We start from the raw sequence: 11,250 nt of genomic DNA on the forward strand, positions 1-11,250 counted from the left end.
CGCGCCCCTACCTCGTGGCCTCCTCTTTTGTGTCTTGACGTAGGGTCCTAGTCTCCTGGGTTTTGTTCGTTGAGAAAATCACGTTCCCGAAGGTTTCATTCTGTTTGGACTCTGTTTGATATTCCTTTTCTTCGAAACCCTAAAACAGGCAAAAAACAACAATTCTGGGCTGGGCCTCTGGTTAATAGGTTAGTCCCAAAAATAATGTAAAAGTGGATAATAAAGCCCAATAATATCCAAAACTGTAGATAATATAACATGGAGCAATCAAAAATTATAGATACGTTGGAGACGTATCACTGACACGTTAATATCGCAAACGGTTGTATTATATTTACCGTGTCAAAATTTAACCATACTCGATGGCGTGCGTGCAACTGTTTGATTAGATGGGACGAGCGCGAGAAATCCGCATTGTAGCTTCGACGGGACGCGTGCGAGCAGTCCGCCGCACAGGCTCGACGGGTCACGTGCATCCTGTCCACCTCGCAGGCTCGACGGGACACGTGCGAGCAGCAACCTCCGCCCATGCTCACCGGGAAGCGAGCTCTTTGACCTCCATGCACCAGCCGCTTCCCGCCTCGCTCACAATTTCTCCATTAATGGGTTAATTAAAGCACCTGGACGAAGGGTGTTTGCTTGTGATCCCATGGCAGCATTTGCTTTGTTCGTGTTTTCAACTAGTATTCCGCCCTAATTTAAATTGCCACATAGGGAAACAGATAATACGACCACAAATGAAATGGCAACGGATAATACGGCGACAAATTTACAATGGCGCACATAATAATTGTCTTACATATTCCGGATAATTTAAAATGCCACATGCGGCAAAGCCCGGAAGACACGGGGGCAAGAGAAGAAGGAAATTGCAGACAACGATCTGGGTCGCTACTCTCTCTACTCGTCGATGGATCGCCGGGCGGCGGAATCCTCCAGCTCCTTCTTCAAATCCTCATGACTTTTCTTGAAAGCAGCCATGGATTCCTCCACCTCCTGCCCGCGCTCGATCTGGAGCTTCCTCAAGCCACCCATCAGTTCCTCGACGACCGCTTTCAGCGTCATCTCCGAGGCACTACTCTGCTCATGCATCATCTTCCATCTAGCGGCCTCCTCCTCCTTCTCGGCGACCAACTTGAGGAGCTTCGCATTGTCATTCATGAGTTGCTCGACGAGGCTGGTCGCCTTGTCAACCGAGGCATCGCTGATCTTGAGCAGCTTCATCAAGCCGTCAATTAGCTCCTGCTGCGTAGTGACACCAGCGAGAATGCCGTCGACGCCGCCGAAGGACTTCAGGAACGCTGGCTCATCGCGATGGCCGACGCCGCGAATGCGCTTGTGAGAGCCCTCGCGTGCCCGTGAGAGCTTGTTCGAGGGCTTCGCGGCGCGCCCGGACATCTTTGCTGTGGCTGCGACTTCGCGGCGGGACCTCTCTAGTGCTTCCGCGGCCTTGGTCTTTGCTGCCTGGTTATATGTCCACCCTAAACTCCTCCTACTGGTCATGGCGGAACGACTTGACAGAGAAAACCAGTTTTGTGGGTGATGAGGAGAGGAACTGTGAAGTAAATTTCGAGTGGGTAGTTTTTATAGCCCGGTGCTAAGTGTGAACACATATTACTTTGAGAGGTGTGAACAGATTTGCAATTACTTATTGCATTATAATCAACAATGTGACGAGAAACAAGGTCGAAATTTATTGATGGCAGAAGGTTGACCATGTGGTTGCTCGCCGTTGAGGCAACCGCGGAGCGCTCCACTCTGGCGTCCCTGCGCGCGCTCTGCTCACCGTCGACGCAAAGTTACAATGGCAACTGTTAATAATTCTTAATAATTGTCTTACATATCCAGGATAATTTAAAATGCCAAATGCGGCAAGGCCCAGAACACTCACGACCTACATATGCATACAATTATAATAAAATATAAGCTAAAAGGCTGAGCTGGCAGCCTTCCGACAATGGTCTTCTCGGACTCCATGATCAGCATAGCACCCTTGCGGCCGTGTACTCGCAGACGGATGTGTAACTTACTAATCATCGCACACGAGTACTCGTAGACGCATCGTGTGCGATACTCCTAGCCACCGCAAGCAACTAGTTTGCATTTTTCAAAGTTTTTTGTACACACAGAATCGCACACGAACTAACTGTATTAACCGTCCATGTTGTAAATTCTCATCGCAAACAGTTCATCCGATTCGGCTGTTTGCCACGTATCACACACATCTTGTTAAGTTGAACCGTTTCTGTTGCGTTCACTAATCGAAAACAGTTCGTCCGAGTGAACCGTATGCCCTATATCACACACACCTTGATGTGGCTAACCATTTATGTTGCACTCCCTAATAGAAAATGGTTCATTGGAGCGAACTGTATGCCGTATATCTCACACACATTGATATGGCTGCCCATTTCTGTTGTTCTGCCTCATCGCAAACAGTTCGAACGGGTTAACCGTGTGGCCTAAATCGCACACGCAACTAAAATCTGAACCGTGTTTGATGCATCCTCCATCGCAAATGTTTTGCACCTTTTTGACGGTTTTCATACACCACCATTTGCGATTACTGCACCGCACACAATTTCTCGAAGGGTCTCTGATCATAGTGTCGCGTTAGCAGCATCCTGCAGTAGTGTGGTCCAAGCATCTCAGAGTTGGAATATATGCTTTGATAAGTTGATCAAAGCATATAGTTTTATACAGACTTGCGGTGAAGACTGTATTTACAAGAAAGTGAGTGGGAGCACTACAGCCTTTCTGATAAGTATATGTGAATGACATATTGTTGATCGGAAATGATATAGAATTTTCTGGAAAGCATAAAGGAGTCTTTGAAAGGAGTTTTTCAAAGAAAGATCTCGGTAAAGCTGCTTACATATTGAGCATCAAGATCTATAGTTATAGATCAAGACGCTGGATAAGTTTTTTCAATGAGTACATACCTTGACAAGATTTTGAAGGAGTTCAAAATGGATCAGTCAAAGAAGGAGTTTTTGCCTGTGTTGCTAGGTGTGAAGTTGAGTAAAGACTCAAAACCCGACCACGACAGAAAATAGAAAGAGAATGAAAAGTCATTCCCTATGCCTAAGTCACAGGTTCTATAAAGTATGCTATGCTGCGTACTAGACCTATTGTATACCTTAGCATGATTTTGGCAAGGTAATACAATAGTGATCTAGGAGTAGATCACCAGACAACGGTCAAAATTATCCTTAGAGGACTAAGGAAATGTTTCTTTGTTATGGAGGTGACAAAAAGTTAGTTGTAAAGAGTTACGTCGATGCAAGTTTTGACACCGATCTGGATGACTCTGAGTCTCAATCTGGATACATATTAAAAGTGGGAGCAATTAGCTAGAGTATCTTCATGCAGAGTATTTGTAGACATAGAAATTTGCAAAATACATACGGATCTGAATGTTGCAGTCCCATAGACTAAAGTTCTCACACAAGCAAAACATGATCACTCTTTGGGTGTTAATCACATAGTGATGTGAACTAGATTATTGACTCTAGTAAACCCTTTGGGTATTAGTCACATGGAGATGTGAACTAATCACATAAAGATGTGAACTATTGGTGTTAAATCACATGATGATGTGAACTAGATTATTGACTCTAGTGCAAGTGGGAGACTGAAGGAAATATGCCCTAGAGGCAATAATAAAGTTGTTATTTATATTTCCTTATATCATGATAAATGTTTATTATTCATGATAGAATTGTATTAACCGAAAACTTAGTACATGTGTGAATAAATAGACAAATAGAGTGTCACTAGTATGCCTCTACTTGACTAGCTCGTTAATCAAAGATGGTTAAAGTTTCCTAACCATAGACATGAGTTGTCATTTGATGAATGGGATCACATCATTAGAGAATGATGTGATTGACTTGACCCATCCGTTAGCTTATCACTATGATCATTTAGTTTATTGCTATTGCTTTCTTCATAACTTATACATGTTCCTATGACTATGAAATTATGCAACTCCCGAATACCGGAGGAACACTTAGTGTGCTATCAAACGTCACAACGTAACCGGGTGACTATAAAGATGCTCTACAGGTGACTTCGATGGTGTTTGTTGAGTTGGCATAGATAGAGATTAGGATTTGTCAGTCCGATATTCGGAGAGGTATCTCTGGGCCCTCTCGGTAATGCACATCACTATAAAGCCTTGCAAGAAATATGACTAATGAGTTAGTCACGGGATGATGCATTACGGAACGAGTAAAGAGACTTGACGGTAACGAGATTGAACTAGGTATTGAGATACCGACGATTGAATCTCATGCAAGTAACATATCGATGACAAAGGGAACAACATATGTTGTTATGCGGTTTGACCGATAAAGATCTTCGTAGAATATGTAGGAACCAATATGAGAATCCAGGTTCCGCTATTGGTTATTGACTGGAGATGAGTCTCAGTCATGTCTACATAGTTATCGAACCCATAGGCACTACAAAAAATACACTTCCGTGATGATACGTGTTTGTCACAGTAGGTCACATTTTCTGTCATGCATGTACATCCATGACAAATTTATGATAGAATGAAGATAGTCATAACCGTGCTGTCGTAGAAGTGTTCCATGACATTACCAAAATTATGATCACGGAAGTGTACACTTCCATGATGATAAATCACGCGTCATAGAAGTGCTTTCGTCAAGGGTGACCGACACGTGGCATCCACCGTGACGGGACACCGTTAAGCTATCGGGTCTGGTTTCCACATGTAAAATTCTCATTGGCCGATGGAACCACGCGTCAGCTCCGCGTTGGCACAGATGTCACTCATCCAACAGTCGAGATGGGCCTATGATATGTTGACACGTGGACGGGCCCAAAAGTGGCCCATAAAGTTTAAATGGGCCGGCCCAACTAAAGGCCCACAAGATTTAGCGGACCATAATGGGCCGGCCCAGCTAAAGGCCCACAAGCTTTCGTAGACCATAATGGGCCGGCCCAGCTAAAGGCCCACAAGATTTAGCAGACCACAATGGGCTAGCCCAGCTAAAGGCCCACAAGATTTTGTAGACCATAATGGGCCGGCCCAGCTAAAGGCCTAACATTCTTGGTTAAGGACCGTACGACTAGTGTTAAATCAGCCCATCAATGGCCTGTCCTAAACTTGTCATCATCACGGCCCATGGTCACTTCTGGCCCGTTAACAGTCCGCTAAGTATATGGGCCGAATTACGGCCCGGTGTATTTTCGGCCTGTTAAAGGTCCGGCTTCATTTGGGCCCATTTACAAGCCATTGAAACTTACGGCCCATAAACGACCGTGAAGGATTTGGGTCATAGTCGGCCATGACTGACATTCGGCCTGTTAGAGGCCCACTATAGATTTGGGCCACTTTCGGCCTGTTGTGATTTTCGGCCTGTTAACGTCGGACAAAATCCATAGGCCATATGTGGCCCAACGTGACATCGGACCCATTAACGGCCCATATAAAAATGACGATAATCTAGCCCGACCGAACTTCCGGCCTGTTAAAGGCCCGCGTATTAGGTCGACGCAGTTACGGCCCGTCCGAATTTCGACCTATGAAAGATCCGCATCGTAAATGGGCCACCATTTCGGCCTGCTAAGACCAGTGGGTTATTTGGCACAATCAGGGACCAATCTCACTTTCGGCCTATTAAAGGCCCATGTTTTTTATGGGCTCGAGATATTTACACCTATAAACAGCCTATTGTTACTGAGGGCCCAAATTATGTTTAGGCCTGTTAAAGGCCCACTATGGGCACAGGCCTACCAGAAAAATATGAAAGCTTATGCTGATTTAGGCCAAGATATTTTTAGTGGGATACATGCAAATTTTGGCCCATAATCGTTTTTAGCCCAACTGGAATGGGCCCGACGAATGTTGGCATGTTGGGCTCCTACGAAGCTTTCGGCCGAATACATTACTAAGATAAACCTACACTATACGAAAATAGCGTCGTAATTACTGCCGCCTTTGGCAGCATCATAAATGATGTATCATAACAAAATAAATTCCAACCATACAACAAAAGGCCTGTTGGCATAAAGTTTACAATCCTTGCAGATAAAAGCACCATCAGATGTATAGAAGCATAGATCATTTGACCTGAGTGCTAATGTTTCAGGCTGTAGAATCTGATGGAGCAGCACGATCTTCACCTTTCTTCTGCCATTGCTCTTGAACAACGAAGCGAATGTCTAATAGTCTGGTTTCAAAACCATTCATATCTTGACGACATTTGTCAACCACCATTCTTGTTTCCAAAACGACGTCCATTAGGGATTGGACTTGTGTCTGGAGCATAGATATATCACTCTGTCTAGCAGGAAGATTTTGTTCAGTAGGAGATTTGGACGAGGTTACCTTGACAACCAACCCAGAATTACGCAGGAATGTGCTTTTTGCACTGTTAGTGGAGAGATACTAATGCACTGCAACAAGAGGTGACATTGTTCCTGTGGTAGTCTCGTCACCTTCAGGTGGTTGTGGTTGTTCAATCATTTGTTCCATAGCTTCCTGAAAGTTTGAACTTGTAGATTAGTGTACCATATAAGTTACTAATGAGACAAAAACAAACAAAGTAGGTTACACGTTTATACATAACTTATTTTGGTGAACTACTGTAATACATTAGCATGTATTGTAGTGCCAACTACATAATAAAATCACTTTCAGAACATATGTCCATGTAGCATGCCTACTGTATTGTCTATTTCCTCACATTCGTTAACATCTAAGGATAAAGAGACATGGTTTAAAGTAGGATGAACATAGTATGACATCATTCATATCATGGGCAAACAGATATAAACAAACAGGCTATTTTATCATTGTGTGCACACGTGAACATAACAACTAGATTACAGATCAAGACCAAAAGTATATCCTTCATCTCTTTTAAACCATGTAAGGTGAGATGATACATTAAGACAACTATGTATAAAGTGAACAGAGTAACTGACATTGGCTGCAAACCAAGTAGTTAAATGAACACATCATAGTACCAATCAGTTCAAAGGCAGGAGGAGTAAGGACTTACAACAGCGGCTTGAACTGGTGTGTTCATGCCCTTCATCTTGCTGGTGTGGCAATCCTTGAAGATTTGCACTGCATTCGGTTCAGGTTCTTTTTGGTCTGCACAGGCTTTCCTCTGTATTTGGAACAAGTCAATATAGATACGATAATATGGCACATAAAAAAGAAGGAAGTAGCGGCTATTTACAAGAGCCTCGCAGTGTGCAATATAGCTATGAGATCCTGTTGTCTGTTGGAATTTCACTTTAGAACGGTTGGTCTTGTTCTTCAAACAGTTAGCCTAGAAGAAGATACACTTGTAAGGCACATACATAAATACAAGTTCAATATGTGGTCTGATCATGTACATATAGCCTACCTGATACTTTGGATCAGACCAGTGTTTAATGAGGGTTGTCCAGTCTTCATCTATAATATATTCCACTGGAGATGTTTGGGCGATTTCTTTGTTAGCCCTGCCTTCAAAGTGAGATTTTCTAAGGTGGTACCGATACTATCGCAGAGCAGACTGAAAAACATGAGTGCATGCTTATTTAGTTGCATCATCTTTCGGATCCAACTTGAACCTCATCTATTGAAAAAAGAATGTGAGTCTTATTAGGAGGAAGATAGAAAGTATGGGACAGAGCAAGACAATACTACTAATTGCGATGAATAATTACTTATGGATAAATTGTCAAGGAAGGTGTTAAACTGGGTATTGTCTTTCTCATTCCTGTATTGGATCCACGTTGGGAGGATACGTGCATGACACCTAACGACAACGGCTGCCTCTGATACTAAGTTGGCTGACTCTGTAGCATCACGTGGCCTTTTTAAACCTGCCTCAAAATGGATCTCCATTCTTCCTCCTTTAGATTTTGTTAATCTGTCAAGCATTATCCCTGATGTTTGTTTCCGCTTGCGCCTTGGTGCTAGTTCAACAACGAATATGGAAAGTGTTAGTGTACATCAAACTGTGAGAGTACATATAAAGGAGCATGCAACTGCAACTTGACTCGGTCAGGTACCGTCTTGGTGTTGATGCTCATGAGGTTCATCCGATCTTGCCAAGTCCTATTGTGTCAGCAGTGCTTCGGAAGTAGTGTTAGGTGTGAAGGCAGCTTGGGAACTGGCCAGTTCCGGAGCAAACGAACGAGTAACTCATTGAGATGCTGGTACAGTTGAACCGGATGCTGCAACTGGTCGAGCAGGTGATACTGTGTTTTTAGATTTAGCCGGTGGACTTGGACCTTCTACTGCACTATAAGTGCCAGCAGAATCTGGACGGCAGATCCTTTTCCGTTTCTCCCGACGAGTAACACCACTCCCTATTATATTATTTTCCTTGCTCTTTTTTGACTTTGCCATGTCAAGCCGTACCCACAACACAAAAGAATAAAATCGCTCTTCAGAACTCATTGATGCATGATATAGACAAGCAATACTTTGATCTAAGACAACCGTATGAGGATGGAATATGTAAGAAAAACAGGACGACATGACATATTCACAGCTACGATGTGTAAACTAAGCAGAAGGATTTTTAAGAAAATAGAAGTAATGCAAGCTAGACACCATATGAAAGATGTAACCAATATTACTCTGCCAAGTTAAAAGTGTCTTGTCATAAGTGGCAATTCGAAAAATTAGAAGCAGTACAACGTAGAAATCAATGCAAGATGCAACCACTATCAAACTGCCATGTTAAAAGCGTCCAATCATGAGTGACTGATGCGGGATACACAACAACAGTACTTTGATGTAAGAACATGGTATGATAGATAGATGTAGTGTATTCTAGACACAGAACGCCATGTCATATGCACATGTATAACGTATGAACTCAGCAGGTGCAATTTAGTCAAAAGAGAAGAAATATAGGCTAGACAACATATGCAACATGAAAGCAATTATCACGCTGTCAACTTAGAGCAAGCACCTGCGATGCTGGAGTATGGGAGATGAGCTCATCATGTAGACTTGGGACTTCAACTTCATTAGCAGTAGCAGTGGAAAATCTAGAGAGTCTCCGTCTGCGTCGGTGCAGAGGACCACCAACATCCCCTAACTTACTCTTTTCCTTCCTATTTTCTGATATTGCCTTATGAAGTCAAAACCACAAGAAGATGAATAAAATTAGCTCTGCATAACTGGTTGATGCATGATACAGACGAACACTACTTTGATGTAAGGCAAGCGCATGATAGGAGGATGGAATATATACAAAAAAGATAGCATTTCATATTCACACGTACGATAGGAGGATGGAATATGTATGAAAAAACAGTGAGCGGGAGGCATTTCAACAAAATTAGAAGAAATGAAAGTTAGGCACCATATGAACATGCAACCAATATCACTCTATCAGGTAAAAAGTGTCTCATCGTAAGTGCCATTTCAACAAATTATAAGCAGTACAAGCTAGAAGACAATGCAAGATGCAACCTACATCACAGTCCCAAGTTAAATGTGTCTTATGGGTAAGTGATCGTTGCAGGTATAAGTTGTAAGCTACGCAGATGCAATTCAACATAATCAGAAGCAATACAAACTAGACATCATACGAAAAACGCAACCACATATAACAGTTCCAAGTTAGAGCAAGCACCTGTGACGGTGGAGTAGGGGAGATGTGCTCATCATGTACACGTATGTTCTAGAAACAGGAACACGTGTCATATTAACAGGCATTATGTGTAAAGTAAGCAGATGCAATTCAACAAAGTTAGAAGCAATACAAGCTAGACATCATACGCAACATGCAACCACATATAATAGTGCCAAGTTAGAGCAAGCACCTATGATGGTGGAGTAGGGGATATGTGCTCATCATCTACACAGCTAGGTTGACTGTCCAGCCTTGTGTTGTCTTACGAATCTTGTTGGGAGGATGGCAGAGTAGAATCTGTAGAGACCCCATGTTAGAGTTGCTCCGAAGGACCACCATCATCCACTGTCGGACTAATTTCCTTCAGCTGTAATGATTTTGCATTGTGAAGTCAAACCGATAAGAGAAAGGAATACAACTCGCTCTTCAGAACTCATTCATGCATGATACTGACGAACACTACTCGGATGAAAGGCAAACACATGATGCGAGGATGGAATATGTATGAAAAACAGGATGACGTGACATATTCACACCTATGATGTGGTAACTAAGCAGAAGGCATTTCAACAAATTAGAAGCACTACAAGCTAGACACCATATGAAAGATGCAACCAATATCACTCTGCCAAGTTCAAACTGTATGGCGTTTCAACAAATTAGAAGCAGTACATGCTAGAAATCATATGCAAGACACAACCAATATCACAGTGGCGACTTAAAGGTGCCTTATCATAAGTGACTGATGCGGGATATGCAAGAACAGTAGTCTGATGTAAGAACATTGTGTAATCAGATATAATATTTTCTAGAAAAAGGAACATATGTCATATTCACAGGCATTATGTGTAAAGTAAGCAGATGCAATTCAACAAAGTTAGAAGCAATAGTACAAGCTAGACATCATACGCAACATGCAACAACATATAATAGTGCCAAGTTAGAGCAAGCACCTGTGATGGTGTAGGGGAGATGTGCTCATCATCTACACAGCTACGGTGACTGTCTAGCCTTGCGTTGTCTTGCGAATCTTGTTGGGAGAATGGCGGAGTAGAATCTATAGAGAACCTCTGTTTCAGTTGCTCGGAAGGACCACAATCATCTAATGCCTTGCCAATTTCCTTCAGCTTTATTGATTTTACATTGTGACGTCAAACCGACAAGAAAAAGGAATATAATTCGCTCTTCAGAACTCATTCATGCAAGATACTGACGAACACTACTCTGATGAAAGGCAAAGTTATGATACGAGGCTGGAATATGTACGAAAAAAATGGACGGCTTGACATATTCACACCTATGATGTGGTAACTAAGCAGAAGGCACTTCAACAAATTAGAAGCACTGCAAACTAGACACCATATGAAAGGTGCAATCAATATCACTCTGCCAAGTTAAAACTGTCTCGTCATAGGTGGCGTTCATCAAACTAGAAGCAATACATGCTAGAAATCATATTCAAGACGCAAACCAATATCACACTGCCAACTTAAAGGTGTCCCATCATAAGTGACTGATGTAGGATACACAAGAAGATTAGTTTCATGTAAGAACATGGTTTGATAGACAGATATAGTATGTACCAAAAATAGGAAAGCGTGTCATATTCACATGTATCATGTGT

This window comes from Triticum dicoccoides, chromosome 3A (assembly GCF_002162155.2).
Source record: "Triticum dicoccoides isolate Atlit2015 ecotype Zavitan chromosome 3A, WEW_v2.0, whole genome shotgun sequence".
NCBI classification, from domain to species: domain Eukaryota; kingdom Viridiplantae; phylum Streptophyta; class Magnoliopsida; order Poales; family Poaceae; genus Triticum; species Triticum dicoccoides.